This window comes from Mastigoproctus giganteus, chromosome 12, assembly GCF_048544385.1.
Source record: "Mastigoproctus giganteus isolate SK-2022 chromosome 12, ASM4854438v1, whole genome shotgun sequence".
In the NCBI taxonomy this organism is placed as follows: domain Eukaryota; kingdom Metazoa; phylum Arthropoda; class Arachnida; order Uropygi; family Thelyphonidae; genus Mastigoproctus; species Mastigoproctus giganteus.
In genome coordinates, this window is record NC_143586.1 from 28522898 (window position 1) to 28548670 (window position 25773).

The 25773-nt window shown below is 36.3% G+C and overlaps 1 protein-coding gene across 1 annotated transcript in view; it reads left to right on the forward strand.

Annotated features, from left to right (window-relative positions):
- Nucleotides 1–25773, forward strand: part of LOC150076821 (uncharacterized) — an 85559-nt gene that overhangs the window by 57876 nt on the left and 1910 nt on the right. The window lies entirely within an intron of this gene.

Below are 25773 nucleotides of genomic sequence, written 5' to 3' on the forward strand. Positions count from 1 at the left end.
AAAGGCACATAAAAATTCCTCATGACATCTAGAGGATTCGAACTCGGTTCTTTTCCATCCAATGTGGAGAGGGCAGTAATTTTACCAATTGTACCTACCTATAAGGTTTTCAGAATACCTTTGAACAGAACCGATAAACTCTTAGCTCTAGAACAAAAGCCTCCTTAAAGACTTCTTCGGACCCATTACTTCCAACGTGAATGTCCACGAGCTTTTCTACTTTAAGCACTATCGATCTCTCGCTTTTGTATGCATATGCGATACTCTCAGGCTTTTTTTTTTTTTTTTTTCAAACGGGCATTTTCAGGTAACTTGCTCGAGGAAGTTCATTCATTTCTCCATAAATGATGCACTCCCTTGCATTTCTCTAAAAATCCTTCTCTGATATTGTTTGATACAGATTGTATACCATTCCTCTATTTAATGATCTTGAAACAGAAAGAAATAAAAGAAATGCTTCCTCAATACGTTGGGGTTTTTTTTTTTTTTTTTTTTTTTTTTGAACAAACAGTATCAGCCATTTTATAGGTCCTCTGCTATTACTGATCCATTAATTGAGATCCTCATATCTGAAAAGTTTCCTTTGTTTCTTTTGTTTGGTGGTAAGTAATAAATTATAGACCATCTATCGAAGTGAATAGGTGGCTTGATTTCTTTTCTGTGTATTTTTTATTTTTTTCAGTTTGACTGCTCAATTAACTTTTGTTTTATAGAAATTTACTGCAACATAAGATTGCAAGTACTAGTATGAGACCGTATTTAATGCTTAATTTTATTTATTTAGCTAAAAGGCTTCGGTCGTCTGTAAACATATCACAAAAATTCTTGTGACAGCCGATAAGGAAACAAAAATTCTAAAATAAAAATAAAGGAGTAAAATATGAAAATAAAATTAAACCTAGTAAAATAAGAAAAGAACTGCTGAAATAATTAATTAAAAGCTATAAAGACATAAAAATGAGTATAGTATCTCATAAAGGTTTATATTAGCATAGTGTGTCACGTTGCCACGTGACCACTAACTGGGGAAAAGCTGACCACTAACTGGGTTCAAGGGGAAAGGAAAAAAAAGGAAACAAAGTTAGGATCTGGGCTCAAAACGATATGCATTAAAGGCTGCATAAACAGATCAGCAGCGACAATTACATTGAAAAACCGGCCTCCATACTAAAGTTATAACAAGTTTTCCTCCTACTGCGATGCGATTAATATTGAGATCCAATGCAAAACTATGAATTGTCACGAGCATAATCGGAAATTACAGGAACGATCAATCACTGCAATGACACCGGAATTAAGTTCATCGTGCTGCTCACACCAAAAGTCTTCAGCGATGAAGGAAAGGCAAAATTAGAGATACTAATAGCCTGTTCGTGATCAGACAAAACCTTATAACTGTCTACTGTATTTACTATGAGTAGAATAGCACATACTCCACAATCAGGGAATTTCATACTGTAAATAAAAACAAATCACTTTGATAAAACAATGAAATGGGAGTTTTTACACAAGTAACGATAGACTTAAGTTTCTTGCCAGGGTGCTGCAATCACTTAAAAGAATAATCTCGCAACAAAGATGTTTAGAAATGCAAGCATAGTGGGGGATGAAAGCGTTAGATAAAAATTCAATATTGTGAAAGGCAGAAATTTGTTATAAATCAAGTCTCTTATAAGAAACAGAATATTCACACTCCAGATGTTCTCACCTTAGAAATTTTCACTTGGTGTGTGACGTGGTTGTACTGTACAATGCAAAAGCAGTGCGACACAACAGTGCCTGGGAGGGTAGGCAAACAAATACAATAGTTCGCCTACACTCCTAGCCCCGCACGTGCAGCTTCTCTAAAGATAAAGTGGCTAAATTTTTTGTAACCAAAACAAGGACACCTCGTTATAACGATCGCGTTAGAACGTGACTGCGATCTCTAGACACAGGCCAACTGGCAGTATCATGATACCTAAAAATGATTATCTGCTTCGAACTCTACATGCATAACAGTCTTATGCAACACTGCTGACAAAATTAACAGAACACGTAAAAAACGTGGTGTATCTCGTGCAGCTTGAAATGAAGCGCGACATAATTCGGTATGGTGATATATCATAGACTAATGATGAAATGAGTAGACAGTGAGAAACTTTGGACAGGTATTGGGGACATTTATAGGGGGTTACCAAAAAGGTCACATTACGGAAGTCGACAAAAGATACTCGAAAATATGGTCACATACATCAGTGGGGAGGATGATAGCCTCCAACAGCTAAATATATGTGTTATGACTCTAAATTGCGTGTTCTCTCTGGTCGATTTTCCTGTTTTTCTGGACGAAAACCCCCAGTTTCTGGGGGGAAAAACCTTGCTATCTACGCCTGAAACCGACTAACTCAGCCACGGAATGAAAAAAACCCACTAAAGTTCCTCGCGTCGTCGACGGGATTCGAACCTGGGCCTTTTCCACCCGGTGTGGGGAGGATGGTGACGATACCACTGTGCTACACGCACAGACGGAGTTAATGGGATACAAATCATTGGCTTCCTTGCATAGGTTCACTTGAAGTGAACCTTTTTAACACCATCCGGTTGGAAATGTATTCAGTGGCCACAGCAACCTCAGGAGACAGTTGATGACAGGACATCGTAGGGTTCCATCTTGCACTTAGAGACAGACTGTGGTCTGTTCTGATTGACATTGCCCTCTGGCGACCTTGGCTAGCTCTTTTTGTAATAGTTCCTGTCTCCTGAAACTGCTTCTATAGTGCCAAGATGACACAGCATGAAACAATAAGCCAACGTGCCACTTCCGTCTGCGACTGCCCGGCTTCAAGTCGTCTAACGGCCCACCATCTGAAAGAATCATCTAAACGACGATGACTTGCCATCCTGAGTACTGGAGATGCGGCTATCCCACTGGGAAAACCAAAAAACGAGAATGAAGTGATGCGGTGACAATCCGTGTTTCTATAGTCATGAATAATTTTCATAATGCGCGGGTCTGTAAGGTGGTAGATCGATTTCTATTGGATACTCCGAATTTGCGTGTCTGGATGCCTATTACTCAAATATTCGCCTTTGGCGACGCTGTTCACAATGAAATATTAAAAAAAAAAAAAAAACATTTTGTTCTGTTAATTTTGTCGAGCAGTGTATAAAAAATCAAAATAAATAAAAATATAGTTGTTTATGGCAAAAGTCTAGACTTAAACATATCTATAGTAGTTCACTTACTGCACAATCTTGCATCTCACATATTATAAATATATCCCGTCATTGGGTGTTTTTTCCTCCGGAAACTGGGGTTTTTCGTCCAGAAAACAAAAAATCGACAACAGAACACACGCAATTTACAGACAATATTCACCGAGCAATATAGTCTTAGTCGCTGATGCCCTAAAACCCTACAAAAATCTCACCGGGTGGAAAAAGCATGGGCTCCATTCCTGTCAGTGACGAGAGGAATTTTTATGGGCTGTTTTCACTGAGTTAAGCTATGGCGAGAGTTACATGGCTTTATCTCCAGAAAATGGGATTTTTCATCCAGCAAACAGGCAAATCGACCGTAATTTATAGCAAAATGTACTGGCGCCTCATAGGTCTATTTGGTTTGGTGCTTAACAAACACATCGCACCGTATCCCCATCAGTGTTAGTGAGATCGTTGTCTACCACCAAAAAAAAAAAAAAACTTTATTATCTTGCCCTGCAGACTACAAGTTGCGAAACACTACCTTAGACCACGCATGTTCGATAATGTGCTTCTAAGATTTTTGGCTGATTCATCTTTAGCATATCCTTCTTCAGATTAGAGGACTGAAGAAATTAAAGAATTTGTCTGTGATGTGCCGAGGTAGATTACAGACAAATGTACTAAAATTCCCACAAAAATTTTTAATAAATTACCTTTTTTAAAAACTTTATTATATAATATCGGTGTAAATACACCATAATTTACCAATAAATTTAACTACATAAGTAGCGTAAAGGCATCGTTTGATTTTATCTCATATTGTGTTGCCTTTACACTACTTATGTAGTTAAATTCATGGTAAACTATGGTGTATTTATACCGATATTATATAGTTAATTTCAATCCATAACTTATTATGCCTTATGCATTTATTCTTCAAAATATTAAAAACTTTATATACAATGCAGTACACAAACGCAACGTACCAACTCGAATGTGCTTCGCTTCTGCCATCTATCGGTTTGTCTGGGCAAGCTTATTTTCTATTTCTTCAGTTCTGTTATTGGCATAATACGTAAGATGTATGTAAATTTTCTTAAATGATCGCTATATTTTTTACATGTGATTATTTATATTTAATGCATTTTATTATTTATTTAATGCGACGAAAGTTGACAAATACCGACATTGAAATCTGGACTTCCTTTCTCCCTAGTGGAGAAAGGAAATCGAGATTCTTTTAATTAAAACTTTTCTGTTGCTATGGTTATTGTTTAATCCATCACACAAAACTCATGTTCTTTATACCGATTATCGCGTAGAAATTTAAGCTACAATATCATACACAAATATTAATCCTAGATATGTAATTTTCTGCTACGAAATCCATTACTAGTGCAAAGATATTTTACCACTAAGTTAACGTTTCAAAATGCACTCTCTTCATTATATAAGAGTTTATACATAGATTTAAACAAACACTCATTTCAAAATAATTTATTTTCGCACTTATCATTAAAAATTTCTCAATTTTGCTTTTACACAAGCTGATAATCTAATTTGCTGAATTCTATCACCACCTTACAACCATTCAAGTTTCGGCGAATTTCCGGTAGATAACAGGAGAGTGTATATCTAAGAACACGCAGCAGCTGTTGCAAATTCTGATATGCTGTCTGTTACTTGCAAAGTGTCCATAAGTTTCGTGCTTTAAATGTAAACCATTTTGTGAGTTATTATTGTAGTAGGGTTTTAGGAGCATCAGGGACTAGGACTGTTGAGGTAGATTTTCTGTTCTCTGGATGAAAAACCAGAGTTTCCAGAGGAAAACCATTCTACCCTCATCTGAGACCAACTAACTCAGCCACGTTCTGAAAAAGGCCCATAACAATTCCTCCCGCTATCGACGGGATTCGAACTCAGGTGTGGGGAGGACGGCGACCCTACCAATTGTGCTTCCCACGAGGGTCCATTTTGTGAGTTGCATAATAAAAGATTTAAAGGCTGAGCAAAGTTTTGTTATACATTATTGTGTTTGATGAGGTATGAGTGCTACAGAAGTCGTTTGGTATATAATCAGAAAAAAGTCGCATGAAAATGTTTAGCCTCGCAGTCTCTATAGTACTCATTCCACATCGAATAGCGAAACAACAGCGAATAACAAAACGTTGCTTAGCCTTCAAATCTTCCATTATGTAGCTCATATAACGATTCACATTTACAGCACGTAACTGAAGGCCACTATGCAACATCAGACATGTCAGAACTTGCATGTATGTCACCCATATCCTTGGAAATACACTTTATTGCTGTCTACCGGCAGTTCACCGAAAACTGAATGGTCCCATTCAACAAATTAAATTATCAGCTTGTGTACATTATAAATTGTTGAAAGCCAAAGCGCCACTCCTTCATAAGTATATTATGATTTTCACTTTTTTAGTCTTCTACAAATAACCAGTTTCATATTGTCTATTTTAAGATTAGCACAACATGTCTAAGTTTTTCACCGACTTTCTCATCTTTTTCTTTTTTGAATACAATAATGGATGGATAGGTTGAGGATATAACAATATACACTTGTACAAGAAACCAATACAGTAAGAGCCTCCTTAACCAGCCTCCGTTTAATAGACTCGCAGATTAACCCCCCCCCCAATCCCTTTCCTCTTCAAAACGTACTATCTGATGCTCACCGCACACACTGCATTTTCCCAATGTACTGGTCCAGTATGTTTGCAACTAGTACTTTGTATAGTATACAACACTCGCAAGCATACTGAAAAAGCAAAATATCATTTTTTTCAATCTTTCACAACTTTAAAAGTTTGGGAAAAAAAAACACGAAAAATCTAGGATTTCGAACTTCGTTTGTTTTCCAAAGGTCGTTAAGTTTTTGCTCCACTATAAAGAAGCCAAAATTAAAGATTGTAGATGGCTGCGGTTTATGAAAGAAAGACAACACAGAACTCCACTCAACAGATCCATAACAGTAGTATCAAAGATAAGGTCTTCCATCAAAAGATTGATGATGCAGAAACATTTCCAGATGGGTTGGACGTTATAAAAATGTTATGGTATTCATGTATTGAGTATTGGCTTAGAGATTATCCGCTAATCAGTCTGCTGCTTAAAAATTTATAAAAAGTTTCGGGACATTTATCAACAGAGAAAAACTGACTGAATACGGTCTACCTTATAAGCCAAAATGATAGTAAAAAAGCGGAGCCTGCTGCACTAGGATATAAAAAAAATCCAAAGAGAGAGAATCATGGTAGCTGCTGCAACAATACCACTGGAATTCACAAATTGCCACTTTTTGTTGATGGTAAATCAACTAATCTTAGAGTTTTTAAAAATATACAGTATATAAATTGCTCGTCTTTACCAGTTTACCACCACTAACAAAAATCAGCATGTATGGATTCCGCACTATTCAAAGAATTGTTTTTTCATGAATTTGCATTTTCTGTAAAGAAACACTTCTAAAAGGAAATAAACATGCTTGAAAAGGCTATTTTCTATTTTTTTTATTCAAATTTTGAGTAATTTAAGGCGGAGACATTTAAGACGGAGACATTCAATTTTGTTAAAAAATAGACGACACCAATATGGGGTCTTAGAGAATCGTTAAAAGTTACCAAAATCAAATACGGGTTTACAATACAGCACTAGCATGGAACGAAATTCCGGGTTGAACGTTTGTTAAATCTTGGAGAAAAAATTGACCGAGGTTGAAAACGCTAGAAGAGTTCTAAACTACAAGAAGAATATAGTTTAACTGATTTCAGGCAAACTGAAGGTTCAAAACGCTTACAGCAAGAAGATATACAATAATTGATTCAACAATATTCCCAGCAGATCAGTAAATTTGTTTAAAAATTTGGACTGGATATATAGGATTTTTGAACAGGTTAATTGTTATTTATCCCAACATGTCCGAGAGAGTACAAAGGGAGAGGGGCCGAGGTGAGCACAATACCATAAAATGGGTTGTAACTAAAGAAATGTATGTGTCAAAAGTAAAGACAAGAGTCTTAATTTCAAGAGAGGAAACTATAAGGGAATGAGATATTTCTTGGGCTCAATTAACTTGGGAGATTATTGCATTGTGTTGGATATAAATAAATTATGGAAAATATTCAAGAGACTTATTCTCGAAGCTACAAACGTTGATGTGTTCAACAGGATTCTAAAATAGTTGAGCAGATGGCTCACTGGTGGCAACTGAAGTTTACATTTACAAATGCAAAGTACTGCATATGGGTAGCAGTAACCCCAGAGTAACGTATCAACTGTGTGGTACTACACTCAAGGTAGTAGAGAATGAAAAATACCTGGGGATAATTGTGCAATTAGATATGAAGTTTTCTGAGCAGTGCAGACATTCTGCAAGAGTAGCTCATGGTGTCTTGTCAACGATATACAGGAATTTTTCTATCAGGAATAAGGTTATTATCCCCTTGTATAAGGCAATGGTCAGGCGACATCTTGAATACTGTATAGAGGTCTGGAGGCCTCATTTTAGGAAGGATGTATAGCTGCTGGAACGAATACAGAGAAGACAAACGAGATTGCTGAATGGAACAAATGGTTTCTCTTACGAAAAAAGGCTTAAGTTCGGCAAATTGCAGTGTCTGGAGACTAGGCACCTGCGAGGTGATCTGACTGAGGTGTATAAGACCTTGAATGGTTTCAGCAAGCTCATTGCTGATGGAATCCTTTCTCTTGTCCTGATCAATCGCATGAGGGGACATAAATTCAAATCGAGGGAAAACAGTGGTAGAATAGATGTGCAGAAAATTTGTCTTTAGCCAGCAGGTGGTTGATTGCTGGAACAAACTTCCATCTGTCGTTGTAGACGTTGACAGCTTAAATAAATCGAAGGCAGAACTAGACAAACATTTGGAGTGAATGGATGGGTGAAATGGAAAGAGTTTTTTTTTTGGCTGATGCTGTATACGCTTGCTTTCTTGCATCATATGACTTTACTAATCCTATTAATAAATAAATAAATTATCTGTTTATACTCCGGGACGACCAAACGGTCAGAGAAGTTCACAAGATAGACACGATACAAAAAACAGCACCGTATTCAGCAGTCACAGGCAATCATATGTTGGATGTAATAATAATGTTCATATCGAGCATTACAAAGAATATGTAACAAAGCCACTAATTAGGTAAGACGGGAGAAAGCTGACTAGGAGGAAACGCTAACAAAGAGAAAATCAAATAGGCCCCTTAACTGGTTGCATTGGAAAAGCCATAGAAAACGCAGCAGAAATGCCAGATACGTCTAAGCGATATTTTTAGTCGAAAGCAAACAGCAGATCTTTGGGGAATATTAAAGAGTCAGGTTGCTATAAAATAATTGATATAATGATCTCGGATAAGCGTTTGTTAGAAAAGCTTCTGAGGTTAAAGGAGGGCAAGGCTCCAGGAGTTTTATATACAGTAGAGGCCACATAAATTGCATCCCTGTAAATTTTTCCCAAAATAAGCGTTACCTTTGCCCCACTAGCCTTAAATTGGTTATACACTGGTGTAAAATGATTATTCAAAGCATGTTTCTTCCACATGTATTTTAATTCTGCGAAACTTACAACGATCAATATGGCACAGATGCTTCAAATCTGTCCTGTACTGAAGTACTTTTCCATTTCGAGTTCCAGATTTTCATTTGACATTTTCGTTCTCACATTTCTTTGTAACCTTCACCCAGTAAGCTAGTTATAGCCGACTTTTGCAGATATATATATATGTCGACTGGAAATGCCCTCTGTATTAAGAGCAATTATTACGCTTTTCTTCCTTGGAGTTGACTAAGATGTAAGCCTTACTGCTACTGAATAGGAAGTGAAGACAGCAGCAGGTGGATACTTTTATAAAAAAAAGTTGATAAAATACCACACTAATTTCACAGGACGATGCACGGGTAATAGTCTCTTGAGTTTACATAATTTTATCTATAGACGGAGATATTAAGGAAATAATAAACTTTAAGAGGATGATGCAAATTATGTGGCCGCCACTGTATATCCAGTTATAAGTATAAAACGCGGCATGTAACTGTATCAAACTGCTGGGAATGTTAATGAGAGCGTCTTTAGAGTTCGAAGATCCATTTGGACTAGAGAAGCACTAATGACTCCCAGTCAAGAAAGGTAGTGCTAAAGAGGAGCTGAATAACTATAGGCCAGTGAATTTGATTTCTGTGGTACGGAAGATCTTGGAGTCTGTAGTTATGGATGTTATTCAGGACCATCTCAATAAGAACGATATCTTGAATAGATCCCAGCATGGGTTCATTGAGGGGAAGCCATGCCTGACTATGATGTAATCTTAAAACAACTGGATGCAGGTAACAATTTTGACTTTATATAATATCCAAACTTTAGTGAAACTTTTGATACGGTCCTTCATGGAATGCTGCTATATTAACAGGAGGGATTTGGAGTTACTGGTAAGATCCTACGCTGTACTGCAAGCTGACTAAAAGACAGGAGACAGAGGACAGTTCATTTGTTGTTGTATATTTGTGGGGTTTTAATTTTATTATTATTATTATTTATTTTTTTTTATTTGTAAGGTTTTAGGCGCATCAGCAACTTAACCCTATATGGCGCCTAAGTTGCGTTGCTGATATTATGTCTGTAAATTGTGTGTATTCTGTGGTCGATATGCTGTTTGCTGGACGAAAAACCCGTGGTTCCGAGAAATTGGTTGGTTGGTTTTGATTTTATTGGCGCATTAGCAACTAAGGCTATAATGCGCCAAGACCAGGTTCGAGAGAAAAAACCGTACTATCCTCACCTGAGACTGACTAACTCGGCGACGTTGTGAAAAAGAACCCATAAAAATTCCTCTGGTCATTGATGGAATTCGAACTCGGGTCTTTTCCTCTTGGTCTGAGGAGGACAGTGATTATATCAACTGTGTTCCCCACGAAGGCAGACAGAGGGATCTGCTCTGAAGACTGATCAGTCTTCAGAGCAGACCAATGTAACAAGTGGGGCTACTCACATCTCAGCTTTGGATCGCCTACTATTTCTAGTTTTCATAATATTGACAAAAGTATCCAAGGGAAGCCGTCAAAGTTTGTTCATGTTTTTAAGGTGGAAAGAGTAGTTAACAATTCGTGCCAGGCTATGATGTTTCAAAAAGACATGGTCCAAAAAATGGCAACTAAAGTTCAATGCTTCTAAGTATAATGGGCCATAAACAAACACAAACTTCCTCCAAACCTTCTTCCAACTGAAATGACCAGATACAAATTCACAGGCTCCTCACGCTGATTATGATGAAACGTCTTACCAGGACTATTAAAATAATCGTTGGCAAGATTTCGGTACCATCATTCTGGGACATGTGCTCTTGGAGAGTCCCTCAGAGCGACTCCAACTCTGTGCCCACATCTCAGCTGTCTCTATCTATCTGATAGGTTTCTGCCTTTTCAGCTACTTTCATATGCCCAATCATTGGATGCTGACTTTAATAAGTTTGCTTGTGATAGGGAATACAGTTCCTGATCCTTCTTATTCGTCTTTTTTTTAGCAACTAGAGAAATATAATTGATACGTTTTTTTCATGATAAAATTTTAATATTGTGAATAAAAAATAACACGAAATATTTCCCATATCACAAATAACATAAAAACTATCACAAAACATTCCACAATATAAAAACAAATATTACATAAAAAACAAACTTTCTAGAAAAAGTACACAAAAAAAACACAGATTACATGAAAAAAAATTATTTCACAAAATATTCAAGAAAACTTTATTCCAAAAATTGCCAATTTACTTCTTTATTAATATTTGTTGTCGATCTTCCGCTTTGCTCAATAGCTGAGCGATGATTACAGAGGTGATTTGACGTAACGATCCGGATCAAATTGAAGCAATGGTTTTCCATTTAGATGTATGGTCATCATAATCTGCAACGTGTTTAATTATCAACGTTATTCATTCATTCATTCACATAATAATTCATTACGCTGAAAACTTGCTCAGCTTCAGCACTACTAATTGGAATGGTTTCAAAGATATTTCCGGCTTTCTTAAATGAGAAGGGAATTTCACTCGATTTTAAAGATAAAACTGTCTTCGACAAAATCTCTAAAATCATTAATTTTTATTTCATATTTTATCAGAAAACTTAAATTTCTTATTCGGTTTTCACCGTCTTGCCACCGAGACGAAAGTTCTTTTATATTCCACGATTTCGGGTAGCATATATTTAAAATTTCTTACAATTGTATCGTTATTTAATTTAAGATCACCCTGTTGCATTAATAATGCATTTAATAACTTGTCACGGTGTATTTTTTTTTTATTTTCGATTTTGATTCCTTCAAATTCTTTCCACTTCAACATGCTCTCAAATTTAGCTTCATAATTTCCTTCAGAATTTTTTAAATTACTAATAGCATTGATAGTTCGAATAATTAATTTATATTCTTTTACCATTGTCATTCTGTAAAGCTTCTGAAAGGTAAGAGAGCCCCTGCAGGATATCGATCATTAGTGCTAAATGAAATTCCAAATTTAAAAGTCAATTTAATAATCCGGAATATTTAACTTCTGGTTCAAAATGTTTGCACAAAGCGGGATGTTTCCTTCAACCCACAATTTCCATCCGCAACCTACAAGCTGCTTAAAGATCGGTCGTGTGTTCGGGCCACACGACCGATCTTTATAGTTTCCACATCAAGTTCTTTGGCAATCATCTTTAATTCGCCTAGTTTTTTGGTAGATTGGTGATACAGTTTTTTTTTTAATTATTGCCTGTATACCATTATATTGATTATCCTGCTCAGGTGGCTAACAAACTAAATGAGTATTTTGCATCTACATTCACACATGAGGAGTTATTTAGGGAGGGGAATGCCAGAGGTGAACTCTGACAGTGAGCTAGATGATTTTGTAATAACTGAAAGGAAAGTGAAGGAGAAATTGTTCAAGATAAACATAAAAAAGGCACCATGGGTGGATGGGATCTATCCAGTTATATTAAAGGAGGCAGCAGAGGAAGTAAGCAAATCCTTAGCCATAATTATGAGAGCTTCTTTGGACTCAGAGGAGGTATCCATGGACTGGAGATGTGAAAATGTGACCCCAATTCACAAAGGAGGATCAAAGGGCAACACAAGTTATAGATCTGTTAGTTTAACTTCTGTTCCAGGAAAATTAATGGAGGCACTGGTAAAAGAAGCACTGCAGGATCATGTAGAGAAGGCTTTAGTTATAGCTCGGACACAGCATGGTTTTGTATAGAGAAAGTCTTGCCTGACCAATTTGATTAGATACTATGATGTGGTCACAAAGGAACTGGATGCAGGGAATAACTTTGATATCATATATTTGAATCTTAGAAAGGCTTTTGATACTGTTGCACATGGAAGACTGCTGAACAAATTGGAGCAGTGTGCCATTGGAGGCAAATTGCTGCTATGGATAAAGGGATGGTTGAGTGGGAGAAGACAGAGGGTGGTAATCAATGGTCACTGCTCATTGTGGACTAATGTTATTGTGGAGTTCCTAAGGGTTTAGTGTTGGGTCCATTGTTGTCTTCTGTATTTATAAATGATATTGATGATGGTATATCAAGCTTAATGTCCAAGTTTTCAGACAATACGAAAGTTGGCTGGGTTGTTAACGACTCTAATGACAGTATGCTGCTACAACAGGATATAGAAAAGTTGAGCAGATGGGCTGAGAGGTGGCAAATGAAGTTTAACATTGACAAATGTAAAGTACTACATATGGGAAGCAGTAACCGCACAGTAGCGTATCAACTCTGTGGTACTACGCTGACAGTGGTAGACAAAGAAAAGGACCTGGGAGTAATTGTGCAGGCACAATTACTCCCAGGTCCAATTACTCCAAGTTTTCTGAGCAGTGCAGACGGTCTGCAAGAGTCGCTCATGGTGTCTTGTAAATGATATACAAGAATTTTGCTAGCAGGGATAAGGAGGTGATTATACCATTGTATAAGGCAATGGTCAGGACACATCTTGACTATCAGGCCACATACAGGTCTCATACAAGCCTCATTTTAAGAACGATGTAGAGCCGCTGGAATGAGTACAGAGGAGGGCAACGACATTGGTAAGGGGAACAAAGGGAGTGCTCTTATCAAGAGAGGCTTCAGTTCTGGAAATTGAAGCAGCGTCTGGAGACTAGGCACCTGCGAGGTGATCTAATTGAGGTGTTTAAGGGTTTGAATGGTTTGAGTCAAGCTCAATGCTGATGAGATTTTCCCCCTTGTTCAGACTGCGCACATGAGGCAGCATAAATTTAAATTTAGGAAGGACGGTTGCAGAATAAATGACGGAAGTTTGCCTTTAGCCAGCAAGTGGTTGATTGCTGGAACAAACTTCTATCTGTATTTGTTGAAGTTGATAGCTTAAATAAATTCAAGAAAAAACTAGACAAACTATTGGAGGGAATGAATAGATGAAATAGGAAGTGATTTTTTTTTTGGCTGATATTGTATAAGCTTGCTTTCTTGCATCACTTGCCACTCCTAATGCTAATGCTAACCTCCTATAACCATGATCTTGAAATGGCATCGTCCACTACATCGTTTGACCACCTTGACCATTACAATGTCGTGCACAAATCTAGTTGAAACACTTAATACTGTTATGTGTATAGAGAAAAATTATATATCACAAACAGTCAACACTTCTAATATTTCAGAAAGTCACAAAACTTAAGGCAATTAATTAAAAAAATCCAATGCACTAGTACATAATGCTCAACAGCATTTTAAAGAGATTTTGTAAAAATTTAGTCGCGCGGGGGCCCGACTAAATGTATTTGTTGAAGCTAAATTTAGAATTTTTAGGGCGAGGGCCCCGTGCTCGCACACAATACAAAATGGTTAATGAAGTAATTGTTATAAATTATACGGTTTTGCACAAAATCAACAAGAAATGAAAGAATTGTTCTTGTTTGATGTGGTGGTCTCTGATTGGTCGATGTGTCGGCTATGTGGTAATTGCTAATTGGTGCTTACTGACACGTGACCAATGCCCTGATTGGTCTATACTTGTCATGCTTCAGCTCAGCTGATGGTGTCTTTTGAAGAATATTTTGTGTCTTAAGCGACTCCTCTAAAGTGGCTTAAGTTTTTGCGCTTGGTTTATTAAATACATGTTCTTCGTTATTTATTCATAGTGCCTATTTAAATTTTCTCTTGTGCCAGTGTGGCTCCTCTTATGACGGTTGCCTCGTTCCACCTATATTCCATATATAGATTGTCATAATTTGATAAGTTAAAGTGTTATTTTATGTTTACGTTTAATAAATTATTTAATCTGCGAACGATTATACCACGAGTGTGACGATCGAAAACGCATTTGCACGAGATTTAATATTATTGAATATGCTATATGAAGAAAAGTTTTTTGCATTTACAGTGAAATGGGCAATCGAGATAATATTATTGCATATGTTATATGAAAATTGAAAAAACGTTTTTTGCATTTACAGTAAAATGGGAAAGCGAGATAGAGACCAGAATCGTAAATATCCTAGTGGATCAGAAAAAATAAAAATAAAAAATTGAAAAGAAACAAGAAGCATCATCTAAATTTGAAAATGCAATACTGAAATTTGTTACTGTACCAAATTTGGAAACCGAGCAATGACGAAAAGCTGTGTCAAGACTATGCCAACGACGCCAATGGTAGCAGTTACTAGTGAAGAAGAAACAGGAGATCAAGAAATAAAAGAACACACGGAAGGAGAAGAAATAGGAGGTCAAGAAATAAAAGAACACAATTAGGCACAAGGCATAAATGAAGCTTCTGAAGCCCATTCCGGTGTTGGTGTCGATGAAAATTTTGCTATTGAAGATCCAGCAACTTGGCCAAAATATATAATATCCGATCAAATGAGAACATTAATAATTAAAAAAAGGACCAGTTCAAATAAAATCTGATTATTTTCCACAAAATAGCAATGGAAGATGCTTTTCCAAATACTATTATACAAAGCAGTTACCAAATGGTGAAATTCAACAACGACGGTGGTTAATACACTCATCAAGTTCGGGCAGCATATGATGTTTTGCCTGTAAACTCTTTTCCTATTTAGAAATCGCTTTTTTGTAGCAAAGGATTTAATGATTGGTCTCTCCTAAATCCAAGAATTCCAGAACATAAACGGTCACCAGTTCACCGAAAATGTATGAATAGTTTAATCGAAAGGGAACTAAATTTAATTAAGGGAACATCACTAGATGCGAGAAGTGAAGAACTTATAAAAGAAGAGACGGAAGAATTACGTCAAGTATTTGCCAGGATTATTGGAGGAATTATCTACTTGACAAAGCAGAATTTAGCATTAAGAGGAACAAGTTACAAACTTTTCAACCCCAGTAATGGACATTTCCTTGGCCTTATGGAACTGATTTCCAAATTTGATCCAGTTTTTAAAAACCACATAAATAATTACATAGAAAGGCAAAGCACTGGTTGCTAAAAAAATATATTACATATTTTCCCCATAGAATACAAGATGAATTAATTGAGCTAATTGGTTCAAAAATAAAGCAAACTATTGTAGACATGATAAACTCATCTAAATACTATTCGGTTTTACTTCACTGTACTCCAGACAACAAGAACAGTTGTATTCAGGTTCGTGTATATCAAAGATGCTAAAGTTGAGATTCGTGAGAAATGTAACATTTGTAACTGTTAACGATACAACTGGAAAGGGTTTATTCGACAGATTGAAGGCATTATTAAAAGAATTATGCATACCAATTGAAAATTGTCGAAGATAAGGATACGATAATAGGTCAAACATGAAAGGTATCAATAAAGGAGTTCAGGGGCGGTTTTTGAAGGAAAACCCTAAAGCGATATATACTCCCTGTGCATGTCACAATATAAACCTTGTTTTGGGTGATATTGCCAAATCTTCCGAACTTGGAGTAAAATTTATCAAGCCAATACAACGAATATATACTTTATTTTCATCATCGACATCTCGTTGGGATCTATTGAAAAAACACGTAACGCAGTATACATCAAAACCTTTGTCAGGCACTATATGGAAGTGTCCTATGAATAGCGTTAAAGCTATACGGCTTCAACTGGTAGAATTTTTTTCAGAATTGAATGAAATTCAAGAAAACGTTGCCGACGATGATCTAAAAGTAGAAATCAGGAGAACTGAGAAACATATGCACGAATTTGAATTTATTTTAAGTCTTGTAATTTGGTATGAATTACTCACAAAAGTTAATTTCGTTAGTAAATTGTTGCAAAGTTCAACGATGCATATACACTGGTGTTCAAAGAAAGTGCATCACCTACGAATTTCACATTTTAAACCATTTTTTGCGATGGTAGTATGTTAGCGGTCCCGAAAGTAATTTTATCATTCAACTTTGGCCGTACTTTACATCGTTTACAATTTTGGTTACTGAGTATATTTAGGGGTTCTTCTATTTATTTCTGTAACGATTATCAGTCATTTTTATGACTATAATTCTGAATTAATAATGGATCTATATCAAGTTAGCGGCACATGTCATATTTCTATCAAGCGGCACACTTCAATAATTTTTCATAACCCTATAGTTATTTATGCAACAAGAGTAAAAAGTGATGTATTATTTCACGAATTCGTATGAGTTAATAAAACACTTTTTTATTTGAGTTGCATATAATATTTTTTCTACGCCCATAATTAAAACAGTTTGAAAGAAATATTTGACATTTGTAATGGCATGGCATAACCTAACGAAAACTGTATAATTTGAATTCCATCATTTGACATTACTATTACCCAAAGTTGAAGATTATTGGCTAAAAATGACTCATAACCATGTTAATCAGTGCGTAGGAGTGAAATAATGACACGCAATGGACTTTTATAGCACTCTTCCTTACTTTTTTTTAAGTGTTAGAAAAGCCACTACTTTAAACACGCATATACCCCCAGGTGTTCACATCTGGTGAGTATGGGCTTGGCACACCCAGGGTCCTGAGCTGGATATTCAGAAATTTTTTTTTTTTTGCTTGGTTCAGCATAAGCCTCAGGCTTCCTTGCACCATATTGTTATTATTAGCCATATGGCGAACGGAAGCCTAAGGCTTATGCTGCATCAGCCAAAAAAAAATTCCTGGGTTACCCTGAGAGAGAGAGAGAGAGAGAGAGAGAGAGAGAGAGAGAGAGAGAGAGAGAGAGAGAGAGAGAAGTAGAAAGGAATCACCAAGAAAGAGAAGAATTATGATATTCAGCTCAGTACCCTGGGCGTGCCAAACCCATACTCACCAGATATATGGCTAATAATAATATGAATGAAATATAAAATACTGTTTATCTCGGGTGTAGAAAAAACTAATTTATTGATATTTTTCGATAATTGTTTGTTTGGATCATTACTGATCGTTTTTCTTTCTTTATTTTTGTTTTTGTAATTTGTAATGAAACTGCATGTGATATTTCTAGTGAATTGTTTATTATTTATCAGTATATTAAATAATGATCATAATATCACGTTATTTTCTTATATTCTTCCTACATGAAATAAATATGTAATAAGTATTAAAATCAGAAACATGTTTAATTCCCCCGCTTTTATAGTCCGAACTTCCTAGACTGTTTCACCTTGCACAGGGCCCCGCAAACTTTGCGGGGCTCTGTGCAAGGTGAAAAGGCTCTCTCTCTCTCTCTCGATCTTGCAAATAATTAAGCATACATCCTATAGATTTCCTTTGGGGATGATATCTTCATTCGCTTTTAAACAACGCCACATCTGTGAGAAAAAACACATGTGTGACAAAAACTTATTGTAAAAGTTACGCTTTGACTGTTTTTTTTTTTTTTTTTTTTTTTTTTCAGGTCAGGAATGTTCAGCAGCGTTTAGTATGCGTGTCGTAGTTCGGTTAGCCTCTATTAGTATGCTAGTCAAGCGAAACAAATAGAAAGTGTAGGAAAAAAAATTTCCCATTAATGTAGAAGACGTGTACTGAAGTTCGGAGAATTGAGCTGCTCTCAGCAGCAATAAGATATTCCTTGAATAAATGATACTGCAGAAGGAGGTAATCCTACACCGATGCTCTGAGCTGCATAATTAAATCATAACTTGTTTCTCTTAAGCTATTCTAGTCCTGCGCATTCTTTTTGTTTATTCTCCTGATTGAATACTTCTCTCCCAATATATTCTGTTATGTTTTTGTTTACAATACTTTACTTTTATTGTAATGATTCTTCTTTCTCTGATCCGATAAAGACGTTTAGTTACTGAGGCGCATATCTTTCTGAGTAAAACTTCCATCTACACTAATGTACTCATTTTACGTCCTTCTCCCTACTAGCAAAGGTCTATTAATCATACACAGGACATCATGTACCTTCCTGGTGGCCTGTTTACACGCCATGGAAAATTTCATCAGACTGAATCATAACACTTGAGTCGTTTCGTATTGTAGCACTTCTAGCAACTGTCCTTCTAGCTTATGGGCGAACTGGATCACATGACCTGGAGTGAAGTGAATTAAATTATTAACTTTCTTAGCTGCAATTTTATAGCTCTAAGAAAAAATAATAATTTGTAAATACATAAAATTCTTGTATACTTTACGTAAAATGCATGGGCCTGACTAATATATATATATATATATATATATATATGGAATTCCAGTGGCTAGAGCTATGCGAGTTTTATCTTGCAAGAAAGAGGTCTTTCACATACAGTATCTAGTTAAATGGTCTCGGATTGAGGCTGTACTGTTCCCCACCCCCCCGCCCACCTCTGTTACTTGGAGAGTTGATACTTTCATTTCAGTCGATAATTATTCAAGATGTTATTCAAGATTTACAACGGCCATATTGTGTCTTTCAAATTAAAATAATAAATTCCAGTTTGTTAAGTTTTTAGAGTGAGAAACCATCCTTATCTTCTTTAGAAAGGAGATAAAGTCGATAAAGTCATCTAGGTTTGCTTCATTTCCCAATATGTGCTATACTGTTATAGGTTCCTGTAATTATCGTTTATAAAAACAAAATATTCGTAATAGCATGTAATATACACTGAGTGATCACTGAATTATGACCACTCTTATGAAAAGTGAATGCGACCCGTTGACCACGTAAGGTACGCAGTGCGCAGTTAGTCGACCTACGTAGCATAGATAAGGTGTCAGTGGTTCAGTAGGTAGAAAAATTCCGAGCATGATGGGGAAAAGGAAGAATTTATCGGATGTTGATAAAGGACAGATTGTAGGAGCTCGACGAGCTGGTGCCTCGATTTCCCAAACGGGTGAATTGGTGGGGTGTTCGAGAGCCGGCGTAGTTAAAGTGTACCAGGACTGGCGTCGAAATGGTCAAACAATGACCCGACGGAAAAACTGCAAAGGTCAGCGAAAGGTTGAAGTTAGAGGTGAGCGCCGGGTCCGACGACTCGTACAGGCGAACAGACGCAGCACTGTTCAAGAGTTGACTACCCAATACAACATGGGCCAACCCGGAACAATATCTGGCATAACCATGCGTACCACGCTCGCACGTATGGGCTTTTCCAGCAGACGACCCCTACGGCATCCTCTCCTAAACAAGGTTCATCGGCGTAAAAGACTCTCCTGGTGCAAAGAGCATGCAAGTTTGACGTTAGAAGACTGTAAGAAGGTCCTGGTCGAATGAGTCACGTTACGAAACGACTCAAGTGTTATGATTCAGTCTGATGAAATTTTCCATGGCGTGTAAACAGGCCACCAGGAAGGTACATGATGTCCTGTCTATGATTTATAGACCTTTGCTAGTAGGGAGAAGAACGTCAAAAGACACTTTGGAAAGGCATATCAGGCGTCTGGATACACCAATCACCTCCATACCTGCATTGCTGGCCGCATTACACACAGCTTGGTTGGCCATACCTCCCGAAGGCTTCTAACATCTTTTTTGAATCAATGCCACGTCGAATAGCCGCTGTACTGAGGGAAAAAGGAGGACCTACGAAGTATTACGTAGGTGGTCATAATTCAGTGATCACTCAGTGTATATTTATAATATATTACAATTCTAAATATAATATATTACAATGGTACACTGAAAGGACAAAATTCATTGGATATCTAGTCTCGGTAGTGGACGAACCCACACTTGGCAGGTATATAGGTACACTGCATCATTGCATTCACGTAGACGGTAATTCGATGTCAGTATGGATAAACGCCGCGGGTTAACCGACTTTGAAAGAGGGGTGATAGTGGACGCATGGGTCACTCTATTGCGGAGGTGGAACAGAAATTGAACTATCCTCGTTCGTTTTAATATTTGTGGTTCTACCGTTGTCATCATTTTTTTCATTTTTTATTTTGTTTTTTAAAAATAAATGTCAGAAGCATATATTTAAGATAAGATTTTCCAAGCTATTTCTGTCCACATAACATCGCCTTCACCATGTCCGTCTGTCTGTCCGCATGTAACAGAGAGACTTCCAATAGAGGATTTCCTTGAAATTTTATTGAGCTTTTTAAAAATATTTATCGAGCCATTCTAAATTTCATTAAAATAGGATTAACAGAAACCCGATAATTAATTTTTCTTTCTTCCATAAAAATTGTATGGAAAAAAGAGATTCATATATTAAATGTAGTTTTAATGCAGAATTGCTAGCTTTAGACAGTCAGTGCACGCTTCGCGTGTATTGTTATGTAACTCCTAAATGTGGTGTCGTTTGTGAAGATGCATGTACACTGGTGTTTAGAGAAAGTGCATCACCCCTTAAAATTGTAATTGTCGTCCGAATAACGTAAGTATATGGCAATATTTCTTATACATTGCATCAGATAAGATTGACACGCGTAGATGATGACGTAATATTGCATCAGCTTTACTTTCAGCTATATAAGCACTCTCTGCAAGAGTTGCTGTCATTCCTTGTTTGTGTCAGGATAGCGAGTTACGTGCAGTTGACGCCACGAAGAAAGAGTGCTACTGTTGCTTTACGTGAGGAATGATGTTCTTCCCGTCATATTGCTTATAGAGTGTCTTGTAATCAGTCGACAGTGAGTAGATTTCTTTCCAAGCTCAAGAATACTGGTTCTGCTGATAGGAAAAAAGGAACCGAACGCAAACGAGTCTCTACGCCAAAACAGAACCGCGTTTTGAAGCGCTTATGCCATAAAAACCTTAAAGCTTCTTCGTCTGAGCTGAAAAGAGATTGGGAAGAACATACAGGAGTGGTAGCAAGTGCAGTAACAGTCAGAAGACGCCTCTTCAAAAATGGACTTATAGCCCGTCGTCCTATGAAGAAGCCCCTCCTCACACAAAAAATGAAAAAGGCCCGATTAATTTGATGTAAGGAGCGTGTCAAACGGACCCCCGAGCAGTGGAAGCCAGTTATTTCTCGGATGAAAAGAAATTCAACCTGCATGGCTCTGATGGAGACAAATGATTTGCCGTAAATGTGGTGAAGAATACGATCCAGACTGTATGGTGTCTACAGTGAAATTCCCTACCAGCCAAATGACATGGGAGGGCATTTCATATCGCGGAGTAAGTCACCTGCAGTTTATAAAAGGTTCCGTTTGGCTGCCAATGGATACCTGGCTATATTGGAAGGCAAATTGCTGTCAACCATTAGAGACCATTTCAACCTGCCAAGTAACTGCATCTTTCAGGACGACTCTGCTCGTTGTCATCGGGCGAAAAGTGTAAGTAGGCACTTCTGTAGTTACTTTAGCTTCATTTCTGCATTAGAGGTTCGACAGTAATGTGTTTACATTTGTTACAGGTGAAAAAATGGTTGGAATAACGGTCCATTACAACTCTTAGCCGGCCAGGAAACAGCCCGGATCTGAATGCTATAGAGAATTGTTGGCATCGTGTCGAATCTGCAGTTGCCAGAAAGAAACCAAGGACCCTTCGTGAGCTTCAGGAAGCCATAATTCGTGTTTGGAACCACGAAGTATCAGTTGATTATCTTCAGAAATTGATCTTGTCAATGTCTCGATGGTGTGCTGCTGTCATTTAGTTTGCACCTGGTGAACTTTTCATTTTCCATTTAAAATGATAAACTGAAGCAAATTGAGGGCTTCTGATAACATTTCAGCCATAATTGTCGTGTTTACCAAAACTGTTGTATAAAGGTTGCAAATGCTCATTTTGGAATATTTTGAGAGCACCTGTCAAATATTACTTAGCTTTGCCTTAACTATTAATAAATATCTTTTGTTTATATTTCTATTTGTGATGCTAGTCATTAATGTAACAAACCATCGCAAAAAAAGGTTAGAAATGTGAAATTCCTAGGTGATGCACTTTTTTTTTTTTTTGAACACCAGTGTATAAAGAGAAAACGGACTTAAAAAGAGAGCATACGGGAGAAGAGTAATAAATATTATACAGTTGTAATTAAAATAAATGGCTATTTTAAGTTCTCTAAAGAACATAAAACTATGGGGAGTGTTTTAAGACTTCGATAATGTTATAATCTTAGTAATTAATTGGTAAGGAGATAACTTTACTTATGTTTCCCTTCTATTAATCACAGAAAAAGAAAAAAAAATCATTTAAGAAAAAACTGAACGGACCTGAAATGTAACGCACTATATTAACCTGTATGATTGCTATTTGCTGCTAAAGAGATATCCGTAAACAACTCAGCAAAGTACAGTGTTCCAAAATGCTCATTGTTCTAGTATAATTTCGAGTTCGAATTATCTACTTTCTGTAATTCGAAAATGTTACCGATATGGGGATGGGTTCTTTTCTGCAATACACAGAAGTCATGAAGATGAGTTTCTTTCCTAGATCAAAGATTCATCCTCACATATACAATTTACCTCAGAGTCAGAAAAAAGAGGCCATTTTTCTGGGGATGGGGGAGATTTGGCGGGGCGATTTGTTTAAAGTACAGGCCTTAGGAAAGTACTAATAATTAGAGTAAACCTATTTTCCCCAGAAAAATCGTTTCGATCGTTTCAATCACCAGCGCAGAATAGTACAACTATAGATCCTTTGAAGGGAACTCGGATTTGTGCACCTATAAAAAGGATGGAGATTAGCAGAAATGATAAGTGCTCTTATCAGTTGTATTGGTTTCTAATTACTCTGGCATTCTTATGTTTCCCTCTTGCATATATTCTACATACAAGAGAGAAATGCAACCATTTCAAATTTCATTAAAACAGGACTAGCAGAAATCTGACAATTATTATTTCTTGTCCATCCATCATGTAATAATTCGACTCAGATGGATTTTCATGAAATTTTATATTTAGGACTTTTAGAAAGAAAGGTTTGGAAAGCCTTTCCTTTTTTTATCAAACGAATAAAAATACAATTGTAATTTCTTTGTCTGTCCGTCTGCATGTATTAACTCGATTTCCAGTAGGTGGATTTTTATGAAATTTTGTACTTCGGCCTTTCAGAACAATTTGTCGATTTTTCCCAAATTTCATTAAGATGTACCGAAAAGAAGTTTTCACGGTCCGAGCATAAAATTCGTTTCTTTTTGCTTCTGTTTTTTTTTTTTTCTCTCTAGTTTTTTTCATGAATTATTTGTCAATGCGCCTGAAATGTAATAGGCTGCTCACGTTAACTAACTTGTTTGATTTTTTAATAGCAGTAATATTCAGTGTTCATCTAAATATATACCCCAGGTACTCACATCTGGTGAGTATGGATTTGGCACGCCCAGGGTTCTGAGCTAGATATCATCATTCTTCTCTTTCTTGGTGATTCCTTTCTATTTCTGATTCTTGTTCTCTCTCTCTCTCAAGGTAATTCAGAAATATATATTTTTTCTTTTTTGCTGGTGCATTATGAGCCTCACGCTTCCTTGCACCATATGCTAATAATAATAATAATAATAATAATAATAATAATAATAACAATACGTATGGTATTTGGTTTTTGTTAGATGAAACGTTATGCTGTAGGCGAATGATAATGAAGCTGATAATGACATGCATGTGCCGGGACAACCAATGAAACAGCTATAGGGGCTTACAAGATAATAGAAAATAAACTTAAAATGTAACAATAAACTAATAATAATAATAATAATAATAATGAAATGAGATAATTTAAACAAAATTCTCAAGATACTTAAAAATTAGTTTAAAATATTGTTAATAAATTAAATGGAATTAAAGATAAATTAAATCAGAAAGACATAATATGCAAAAGGTAAGTGACTAAACCAAAGACTAAACTGTAAGCGAGTCTTAGGAGGTTTAAATTCTGCTATTTATAGTTTACAGTTAATACACAAGCTTTTAGCTCAATAATTGCTTGTATTTTCCATTGATAGGCCGGAAGAATAAAAAACAAGAAAAGAAAAGTTAATTTTTTTTTTCTAAATAACAAACAAAATTTTTCAATGTATAAATTAAAGTAATTTTACTATATCAATCAGCAATATCGAATTTCCAAACATATGGTTTTAAAAAACATACAGTACATACCATTTTCATTATCTGATGATTGAGTGGCAACAGGAATGGTGTGTATAAAAAAATACCTAAATATCAAAAAATATAAAGAATTGTTAAGACTGTTATTGTCCCTATTTTAAATGTGATTTCTGAACTTACTACGTATTTCTCCATTGGTGTACATATCTCTGCGACCTCTACACTCTTGCATAATGATAAACAAACGCACAAAAAAATAATAAATAATAATATTTTTAATAATAACTAGGGGGCTTTGCCCCCTGCTCGCTTCTTTTGATAAAATAAAATAAAATACTTACAGAAGCTTTCGACTCTGTGTGTGTCTCTTCCTCAGCTATAAATACAACACTTGGACCACACTTGGAATACTGTGTTCAAGTATGGAGACCGCACCTAAAGAAAGACATCGAGCTTCTTGAAAGGGTGCAAAGAAGGGTAACTCGCCTGGTGAGATCGGCAAAAGGGCGTCCTTATGAAGAAAGACTTCGAATATGTGGGTTGCAGAGTTTGGAAACTAGACACCTTAGAGGAGATTTGATTGAGGTATTTAAGGCTCTGAGAGGCATCAGTAAAATGAATGAGGACAAAATTTTCAAGATTATAAATGATGCTAGAACTAGGGGACATAAATTCAAGTTACGGGGGGAAATGTTTAGATTGGACTGCAGGAAGTTTTATTTTAGCCAGCGAGTTATAAATTACTGGAATAAGTTGCCTTCATGGGTGGTAGAGGCCGACAGTTTGGGGAAATTCAAAGGTCATCTGGATAGTACTTTCGGGTAAGGGAAGTGCATAGGATGATAGGATTAATTTCCTTTTTATTTATTTTTTTATTTCATTTTATTATTTTTATTTATTTATTTATTTAATTTTTGTTTTTATCATTGTTTTGTTCGGATTTTTTTTTTTTTTTTTTGGCTGGTGCAGCATAAGCCATAGGCTTTCTTGCACCATACGGCCGTTACTAATACTACTAATACTACTAATACAAAAATACGTTCTATATCTATATAATATCGGTGTAGGTACACCATAGACAACTCTAAAGAAAAACTACTATCGTAGTGTGAAAGGCATCATTTCATCTGTATCTCATATTGTGCTTATCCTTCACAACGAGTTACCATGTATTGCACTACCTCGAAGAAAT